Genomic DNA, 8,300 nt, shown 5'->3' with positions numbered 1-8,300 from the left:
TCATCATATAACATTATCATTATCATCATCATCACCTTTACTATCATGATCATCATCATGGTCATCATGATCATCATTGTTTACATGTCTATATAACTTCTCCCATTCTCAATTCTATCATAAGACTTAGACAGACCACCTTATTCGTCTTCGTGACGAATTAAATTTCTAGTTAGGTGGTCTGTTATCAACAGACCACCTATTGATTTCGTCAGAATTTTCTTTCTTCTTTATTATTATTATTATTATTATTTCTTTATTTTTATTTATTTCTTCACTTTTTTGTGTGTCGGATAACGTAAGATTGGTTATGTCAATTTGATTCAATTTTGGCACAGTCATAGGTCATTATCATGAGACGTGACAGGAACATTTTTAAGGTCATTAGGTTATCGTGACGTCATCCAGGCGCCATTTTGTGAAATCACGTTATCCATCATATCTTCATGATGCATCAGCAAAGGTCATTCATATTCATATCACATATACTTTAGGTCAAGGGTCAACAGGTCATGTCATCAAAGGTCACATAAAGGTCATGACGCGCGCGTATGTGCGCGTCAAAATTTAAAATTGCTCAAAATCACTAAACTATTAAACGAGAGTACGAATCAGGTCATTTTAAGCATTTCAAAATTTTCCGTCCGTAAGTGTCCCCGCGCGCGGTGTGCGCGCTCACAGCGTGCGGAAAAGGTCAAATTCAAAATGTTTACATGATTTGGATTCCTCTTAACGTAATTGACAATTAACATTAATTTCAGTCACTCTTCATATTTCATAAGGCCGTGAGCGTGCGTCAAAGTTCAAAATCCGCGCGTACTGCTATGGGCAATATAGTGCAAATTTGATCAAAAACATGCCATTTTAAAAATCGAAATAGCTCTTCAGATAGTCCATTGACCCCCAATTTTTATATCATGGTTGGAGAAAGCATGAGTTGGAGATATGATTTCATACCACCCTGACTCGTACAAAGTGAAACAAAATCTTCATATTTGCATCTAAAGTAAAGAAAATGTATTTTGTTGATGACGTCATTTTTGTCTTTGTTTAATTGAGATTATCTTCCTTATCAGTGATCGATTTTCTCCCAGATTTCAATATGTTGTAGCTGAGATAATTTTCTATCAGAAATATGCCATTTATTTTTCATTTAGATGACGTTATCATAGTTAAATATTCGATTAAAGGTGACAATGCATAATTTGTCGTATTTGCGTGTTATGTCTATGGGAGGTCACTTTTTTCTAAACATGAATCTGCTTGACAATGTGTTTTGACCAGTATCTCGGTTATTATTCAATAGTTTTCTCCCAAATTTTAGTATGTTGTAGCTGAGACTATTTGCTATCTAAATATTTCCTCATTTTTTCAATCAGATGCCAGGATCATGCTCATGCTCATCATCATCATCATCAATGTCACCATCATCATCATCATCATCATGGTGTGAAGATGATCATCAACATCATGATCATGATCATCATGTTTATCATGATCATCATTGTTTACATGTCTATATAACTTCTCCCATTCTCAAATCTATCATAAGACTTAGACAGACCACCTTATTCGTCTTCGTGACGAATTAAATTTCTAGTTAGGTGGTCTGTTGAAAACAGATCACCTATTGTTTTCGTCAGAATTTTCTTTCTTTATTTATTTATTTATTTATTATTTATTTTTATTTCTTCCCGTTTTTTGTGAACAGGATAACTCAAGATCAGTTTAGTCAATTTCCTTCAATTTTGGCAGAGTCATAAGTCATTGCCATAAGACGTTCCAGTAACATTTTCAAGGTCATCAAGTTATCGTGACGTCATCCAGGCGCCATTTTGTGAAATCACATTATCCATCATATCTTCATGATGCATCAGCAAAGGTCATTCATATTCATATCACATATACTTCAGGTCAAGGGTCAACAGGTCATGTCATCAAAGGTCACATAAAGGTCATGACGCGCGCGTACGCGTGCGTCAAAATTTAGAAATGCTCAAAATCACTTAACTATTAAACGAGAGTACGAATCAGGTCATTTTAAGCATTTCAAAATTTTCCGTCCGTAAGTGTCCCCGCGCGCGTTGCGCGCGCTCACAACGCGCGGAAATGGTCAAATTCAATTTTTTTACATGATTTAGATTCCTCTTACCGTAAATGACAATTTACATTCATTTCAGTCACTCTTGACCTTTTATAAGGCCGTGAGCGCGCGTCAAAGTTCAAAATCCGCGCGTACTGCTATGGGCAATATAATGCAAATTTGATCAAAAACATCCCATTTTAAAAATCAAAATAGTTCTTCAGATAGTCAATTGACCCCAACTTTTATATCATGGTTAGAAAAAGCATGAGTTGGAGATATGATTTCATGTCTCATTTGACCCTCAATTAACTCATGACGTCATCATAATGGCCTCCAAACTCAAAATTTCAATTTTCATATTATGACGTCAGCAGATTTTTGGAAAATTGATTGTATCTCTGTAAATATTGATCAATTTTCTTTTAAATTTTGATATGTTCTACCTGAGAATATTCTCTACAAATGCAGTCACCACGATATTTCATTTTGACAAAGGCATCATGGCGTATTTTTAAGATTAAAGGAGGCATGTCAATTTTTCACATTTTGCGTGTATTCTCTATGGGACATGACTTTTTCTCAAAACTGGATTCTACATTCTCGTCTTTCGCGAGCAATATCTCCCTTGTTTTATCTTTGTTTACGCTGAGCTTTGAGTATGTTGTAGCTGACACAATAAGCTATCACAAGTGTGCCCTTTATTTTTCGATCAGATGCCGAGATCATGCTCATATTTCACTTGCAACGTGGGATTTGAGAATTCCATTTCTCGTTTACGTGTAATCGCTATGGGAAATGTTTTGGTATATCGGTATTAAACGCACTTGACTTCGGACCTCGAGATCCCTGGTTCGATTCCGGGAGTCTCCAACAATTTTTTTTCTTCACTTTTTTTTCTTTTTGACCTTTCACTGTACCCTCTCCTTTGAATATAAAACAGGTAGAATCGCAAATAATGTAATTAACAACTATATTTACTCTATTATTACCCTATTATCACTTGGTCCATTACTTTTTGCGTGTAATCCTTATGGGAGATGACTTTTTCTCAAATCTGTATTCTACATTCCTGTCTTTTGCGAGCAATATCGCCATTATTTCTGCTTGGTTTTTTTTTAATCTAAAAAAAAAAAAATCAGATGTTTGGATCATGCATGGCGATATTCTAACGACAAGATGTGATTTGAGAATCCTATTTTTCGTTTAAAGGTAAAGACCAGTATTGGAAACGCCCCAATTTCAAAAAATGAAATGGAAGCTCTTATTAACAATCATGTGAAAGAATATGTTTTGAATATTACATGACGATAACATTTTTGACGGGAAACCGCCTACTAATTGATATATTTGGTAAATTAGTATATCTATATACTGTTGAGAGATACAAATGCACGTGTCCCGCACGTGTGTGTAGTCCCATACACATCTTTCTGTGTACAGTGCTTCTAACTTTATGAAGACTTGGCCAAATTTCTTATAATTTTGATGATTCCAGAACCTTGCAGTACATCTATGCTAGATGATCAACCTTTTCTGATCGATTTCACAACGTTTCTTTCACTATGCAATTGCATGACCATAACTGGTCTTTAGCTTTAAATGTAATGTCTATGTATAGTATTTTGGATCCCTCATCTCAGGTAAAATTGTCATTTTATGTATTAATTATGCTTTAATAAACACCCAACCCTAACCTTAACCCAAAACCCAAACATATAACTCTAACCGGGCGAATTATAAAAGCATTAAAATGACAATGTTATCTACGATGAGTTATTTACAGTTATTCAGCCCATGTATACGCAATGTTTATGTCTCTCCCACGGACAAAGAATTGTTTTTTTTTTTTTTATATATATATATATCTACTCACATCTCGCTCTCTTTCTCCTCTCTCTTGCTTTGTTTTTCTTCCCCTCTCTTGTACTGCACCTTCTGTATCTCTCTTTCTAATTTTTCACCCTCTCCCTCTCTTTGTATCCCTCTCCCTCTCTTGCTCTGCCTCCCTCTTCTTCTCTTGCTCTGTCTCCCTCTGTCTCTGTCTCTCCCTTTCCAGCCTCTGGCTCTCGTTCTCCCTCTTTTTTTGTCGATAAAATCTATTCTTCTTATTTAAAGTCATCATGACAACTTTTACCATGAACAAAAATATTCTTGTCAAAAATAATTCCTAGATACTGAACTTCCTCCTCACATTCCTCGATAAATACTTATAAAACAGTACAACATACACAAATCACTGGTAACTACATATCTCATGAAAATGTTTGGAACAAAATGTTTCAATTTTTACTGCACATAAATTATCATTTAAGCTTTATCAAGGCAAAACTTTAAAGTCAAACTTAATATTCTTCATCTTATCAACCATTACATGATATCAGAAGATCATGACACAACATAGCTCATATCACTAAATACCAATCCTAGTCAATATACATGTAGTTGTATGCCCAAGAATCTCAGTTCTCAACCTATGGTTTAATCAACCAAATTGTATATTGTACAATAAATAATATGACATTCTTACTTTTATCAAGTCATGAGGCTTAGAAACATGAAATTTTTCTTGTATATGAGTTGAAATCTACACATGCAATTCTGAATGCAATTACTAAAAACATGTTTCCAATAATCTGAGTTTTCTTTTTTAAATGATATATCACCTGTACCTCAGAATGTTAATATCATGGAAAAGCTAGCTTGAGCATGGTTATAAGTCTACAAACACCACCTTTGAATAAAACCTTTGCTAAAAACAATGCCAACAGAATAGCACAACAATATGATGCTGTGGGATAATTAACATAAAAACAATCCATGTATAAATATGTATTACATATTTTGCACAAAGTTGAAAACCTATAACATGGCTATACGTTAATGTCCATAGAGTTTGTGTATAACCTGTTAATACAAAGTAGAGATTATCAAATGTTCACATCATCACATCATCACCTGAAGACAATGTCTTTGACTCAAAATTAAACAATTATTTGGCATTAAAGAGCACAACCCATTGTGTTCAGCATCATTAAGCCCTCTCTGATATATTTAGATACATAAGGTGGCTGTCTAATCATCATCTCTTTTTGTTTTTTCTGTTCAAAATGTAGTGATTAATATTCCTGCACTTGCATAATCTACAATGCATATATACTGCTGTAATATTTTCTTTTTCATATCAAACTTCAGTAGTGGATTTCATGCATTTCTACAAAACATATGCTCAGGATAATAATTTTGTATGTGCTATCATAGAAATTTTGATGGGTATACATTTGTGGCTGGCAAGATCAATATAAAATAAATCTCAACATTACATAATCCTGGTAAATGCAATGTGTATTCAACAAATGACATTAACAAAATATGTTAAACTGTGATACACATCCAATAATTTACAATGGTAGACAGACAAAAGAAATCCACGTGTATTGCATTTTACATTGTGCTCATATAATCTGCTGTATTAAACATTATACTGAACCTTCACCGAGACAAGCCTAAACCTGTAATCTTGGAGCATCATGCTCCATCTCATGATTCTCTTAATGTCAAACCTTTTCGCTTGAATATAGACCAAAGGTTTGTGGTCTGTGTGTACTTCAATACAAATAATATTTGAACTTTTTGATTGCTTGTACTATTGCTAAGCACTTTTTTCAATTGTTGTGTAATTTTCTTCCCGTGGTAATGACTTCTTGCTCGCATAAGCAATCAGGAATTCTTCTCCTGAATGGTACTGCATATAAGCCCAGCACCCACATTTACCTTCAATACAAACAACTGATCCTCGACATCTTCCACAGAATCTCGACACACTTTCCTATTCTATGTACACAAATCAAAGCAGCCAGCCACTGACAAGTTAACCTTCTGCCTGGAAAATTATTTGTTGAGAAGATTAATGTGATATGTCTTAAGAACACCTCCGACAATGTAGTCATAGTCATACTTCACCCCAGCACAGGGAATGGACCCTTCCATTTTAGCAACAACTTGTTCTCAGTGGGAAGCAAGATCAACACCTGATCTCCGGTATTCAATTTCCTGTTTCTAGCATTCATATCCTAATACTTCTTGTATTTTCCCGCAGCACCTTTTAAGGCTTCCTGGGTTAACTCTCATGACTTCACCAACTTCTTACAGAGCACTATGTCATATTCATACTCATCTTTCAACTCCGGTATTACATCATCATTTGTCCTCAATTCCCTTAACATATCAAAGACACTCGCCAAGACCCAGTTTTCACTAAACCAAGTTTTTTTGAAATGGTAGAAATTTTGAAGATATTCAATACCTACACGTAGTGATAAAAAATGTCATATAAATCAAACATTTCCATTGTCACCGCTAATATCAAATATTATCAGTGTCTCCGTTACCTTTACTACTGCTATCACCTTCACCAGTATTACTGTTAGTAGGTGAAAAGCATTACCCTTGTTCATCTTTCAGATAGATGTTATTACTGATCACTGCTAATATAACGCTAATGTTATCGTATTCAATTAATCAACGACTGAGGAAATTAATTTTTTTGAACATTTTTTGTACAAAGCAAATGAGATATGAGCTCGCAAGTGATGTCACACAGTTTCCACTTTGTGCTTCACTGATTACAACTCCAAAAATTCATAATTTTCTCACTTATTTTTTATTTTTCCTCAAAATGTCATTGACTTTTTTTCTCTCTTATCTGCTTTTATGAAGACGAACTTATTTTCAGGGTGGACTTCCCCTTTAACACTTTACATGTATATGTAAGCATCTTAAAAAATGCATATGTATAATTATATGGCTAACGTCATTTACTCCTTACTGTACTGTGGGGGGGGGGGAGGGGGGCGTAAGAGCCCCCCTTCCCCCCAGATTTTTGGAGATAGCGTCGCAACCGCTTGGAATTTAAAATTGTTATTCTTGAATTTTTTTCTTCAAGTCTTATGCACATTTTGATACCATTTTCGTCGAAATTTGATACAGCCGTCAGGTGTTACATAGCAATTAGTATGCCCACATCATCAAAAAGTGCTACAATTGCATATATTCATGTACAAGCAGAAATGTGAACAGGTAAATAGATGTATAAGTGGGAGATATGAATTGATATCAAATTGCTTTGATATGTTTCTCAAAGTAACTTGATGTATTCCAGAACAAAAAATACATTAGAAATAAAACAATAGAAATAAAACAATAGATCAAGGGCTTAAAACCACAACTGTCTATGTCCAAATATGCCATTTTGAGTAAAATGCAATTGAAAGTTTGATTGCAAGCATGAAATCTGACAAAGTAAAGTAGTTATGTTCAAAGCCATTAACTTATGAATCTTGGTCAACCATCATAAATGGAGGCCATGACCTTTTGACCCTGTCCATGTCAGAAACTTACAAAATGGGAGTGCCAAATACCATCCATTGAACTCTTCAGGAATGGGTAGGCTATTGCACAACTTGATGAGATCCTTCTTCTTAAGGTTTAGGCTTTTTTTCAATGCTTGTCTTGGTAGACAAGATCCAGATTACGTGGAACTGATGATCTATCTTCTTGTAGTCATCCGAGTAGTTATACTTGTAGCAGATGGTGCCTTGCTTTTCCTTCCTGTATTGAAAGCTCTTTACATGTAGCCAGTTGAAGATGTGTCCACCTTCGTCTCGGCGTTTGTTCTTCAGGATCTGCTTTGAGACATTCTTCAGATCATAAAAGTCTCCATGGCACATGTTTATGACCTTGTATGGAAGCCGACGTCTTGCTTTGTGGAAGATGCTTTACCCAGTCATGCATTGTGAAGACATTGATGTTCTTTTTTTTCTGTTTTAATAGCAGAATGCAAACTTACTTACAATGTAGTCACATGCCTTGGTGTAATATGAACGCACTGCTGCATACAACTAATATGGCTATCAGACTCATCTAAAGTGTTCACAATTTCTCTTGTTGCGCTTTCTATGACCATTTCAGATTCTTCACGAAGATTCTCCTTGTTCTTGTAGTCCAGAAGGGTCAAGTCTGTGGCTGCAATGATTGCTTGTGGAGCTACAAGTGGCTGTACAAGTCACGCAGTAGACTTTCTAGTATTCCTTTCAGATTGTGTATCAGAGGACTTCTCGTCTGGAAGATGACACTTTCTGGTCAAACGCAATGATGCTGTGGCTGAGAAAATGTGCAATGGCTAATATTGGGTTTGAGTCACAATGACTTCAGAATT

The sequence above is a fragment of the Strongylocentrotus purpuratus genome, unplaced genomic scaffold (genome assembly GCF_000002235.5).
Source record: "Strongylocentrotus purpuratus isolate Spur 01 unplaced genomic scaffold, Spur_5.0 spur5_scaffold_12, whole genome shotgun sequence".
Classification (NCBI taxonomy): domain Eukaryota; kingdom Metazoa; phylum Echinodermata; class Echinoidea; order Camarodonta; family Strongylocentrotidae; genus Strongylocentrotus; species Strongylocentrotus purpuratus.
This window is presented reverse-complemented; position numbering follows the sequence as displayed.